The sequence below is a fragment of the Hordeum vulgare genome, chromosome 2H (assembly GCF_904849725.1).
Source record: "Hordeum vulgare subsp. vulgare chromosome 2H, MorexV3_pseudomolecules_assembly, whole genome shotgun sequence".
In the NCBI taxonomy this organism is placed as follows: domain Eukaryota; kingdom Viridiplantae; phylum Streptophyta; class Magnoliopsida; order Poales; family Poaceae; genus Hordeum; species Hordeum vulgare.
Genome location: NC_058519.1, coordinates 579,600,329 through 579,602,825, shown reverse-complemented (window position 1 = coordinate 579,602,825; position 2,497 = coordinate 579,600,329).

Sequence of the window (2,497 nt, the reverse complement as noted above, 5' to 3'; positions counted from 1 at the left end):
GCACTTCGTGTACAAACCGGACTATCTCTTCCGAAGTATCAGGATTCCAGACGAATACTCATCTCTTACAAAGGCATTTCATTTTTTAATCTTATTTCAACTCCACACTTTTTGTGCCCTCAATATGCATAATTCAAAGCCACCTCATAAATTTTCAACCCTTTCTCACCTCATTTGCTATTTTCCATGCATTGAATGATTTGTTCGAGCTAAATGACTCTTAAGTTTAAAAGCACCACAAATCAACTTTGAAAAGGCTGAAACTTGGCATGGTATCATCATTTCTCCCACATGGCATGTGCTAAAAAGTTTGGAGGGTTACGGCCAAAACAGGATGCACTTCGTGTACAAACTGGACTATCTCTTTCAAAGTATGAGGGTTCCGGGCGAAGACTCGTCTCTTACAAAGGCATTTAATTTTTTAATAGGCTAAAAATTACCAAATTTAATATAATGATAAAACACACTAATATTAAACATCAGAAAAAAGAATGACTAAAAATTCTATTTTTAAGGTAAAGTTATTCACAAACTAATGATTCACACAAATTTAAAAAAAACAAATTAAACTTTGTAAATTTGAAATTTACTAGGACTAATATAAATTTTGTAGTTTTATTTAAATGAAGCAAAAAGATCCATTCAAAAACTATAAATACTCTAACAGTTATTTCAAATTCAAAAACAGAAACTCTCATCTTTAGAAAAACAAAAACAATAAAAAAGAGAAAATTGGCTGGAGACACCAACCGGGACTAAAGGTCCCTTCCCGCGCGGAATTTAGGTCGCAAAAAATAGGCCTTTAGTTCCGGTTGGTGGCTTCAACCGGGACTAAAGGTCCCTGCGAGTGGGCCACGCACCCCATCTTTAGGCCCGGTTGGAGCCACCAACCGGGACTAAAGACCCTTTAGTCCCGGTTTGTTACTCCAACCGTGACTAAAGGTCCCTACATATAAATCCCCACACCCGTTTCGGCCCCAAATGTCCCCATTTCCACCCACACCGATGCCCTGCCCGGACGCCCTTCCCCGACGCCGCCAGGCTGTTGGAGCTTGCCGTGCACCCGAATCCATCATTGTCGTCGCTGCCCCCGACGCCGACCGCCCGTGAATCCTCCACGAGCACCGATGCCGCCCACATCGCCAGGGTGCTTGTCGTCCTCCCGCGTCATCGTCTTCCTCCCGCGTCGCCGTCCGAGTGCACCGTCGTTGTCTACCTCCCACGCTGCCATCCGACATCGCCGTCATCGTCTTCCTCCCGCGCCGCCGCCGACGAGCCCTGCTGCTCTCTCCCACCTCCCATGAGAGCCCCTCCACCTCTCTACTTCCTCCCATTTTTGCATAACAACTGCCTAATTTCTACAAGTTCTAGTGATATATTTTTTTCATAAAAACTGCCCAAATTTATGGTTATTATGGTTATTACCGAAACCAAACCGAATTCAAATGCATATTATCGAAACCGAACCAGATCTTAATAGTGGTTTTGATGCTCTGTTCTTAACCTCCTAAAAATCTTATGCTGATAACTATGCCATTCAAGTTGAATCTAATAAAATTTTGAGTCAGTAGCAATAGCTGCAAATGTCCTTTTGTTTAGTTGGATGATTGCAAATATCTGAGTGGTAAAGAATGATATAATATTTTCGCCGACCTTCTGAGGTGAATATTAATTACTACCATTTATTATAGTTTTTGGAGGTGTGAAAGTTAAATATAAATGAAGTTAATCATAATTGTAATCCCAAGTGTTAATTCTAGGTGATTTTTATGTTGCATTGTCATGTCGAATTACACGGAGCAAATGAAGTTCATAAATTGTCACTTCTTTTACAACAGTATGCATTCCATGGAATTTCTTAAAGAATTACTTGTACCTGTTATGGAAAATTGTCAATATCTCCTTTCTTGTTCTTAATAAACTAATACGCGATGGAATTTTATTTAGTTATTACAAGATGCATACTTTCTAGATAATATCTTGTAAATAAGAACACAAACATATGGTACAATTTTTGCACTAAAATAATCATAAAAGTTTATTAAAGTTTATTAAATAGTAGGAATTTAAATAGTTGTAGAATTGGTTCTCGACGTCGATGATCCCTAGCCCGCATCCTCGTTGTTGACTTAGTGGCGACCACCTGCTTGAGAGGTGCCAGCATGTCCGGGAGTGGGCTCCGCCGGGCTGGCACTGGGAGGAGATACCTTCCGGGGCGTGGAACTTGGTGAGGAACGAGGCTCCTGCCGTCGACCTGGAGCTTTTTTGGTGGCGGACATGTGGGCCACTTTCGGTGACGAGGCGGTCGACCCCCGAGGAGGAGGTACGTCGCCGTGTCAGGGAGGAGGACGAACACGTCCGTCGCTAGATGGAGGGGTTGGACGCCAGGTTCTCTAATACCTTGGAGGTTCTTCAGGGATGTCACCCGAGCTATGATCTGGTGATGGTTCCTTCTCTTTGGGTGTCCATCGCCCGCGATTCAGTACAACGACAACTC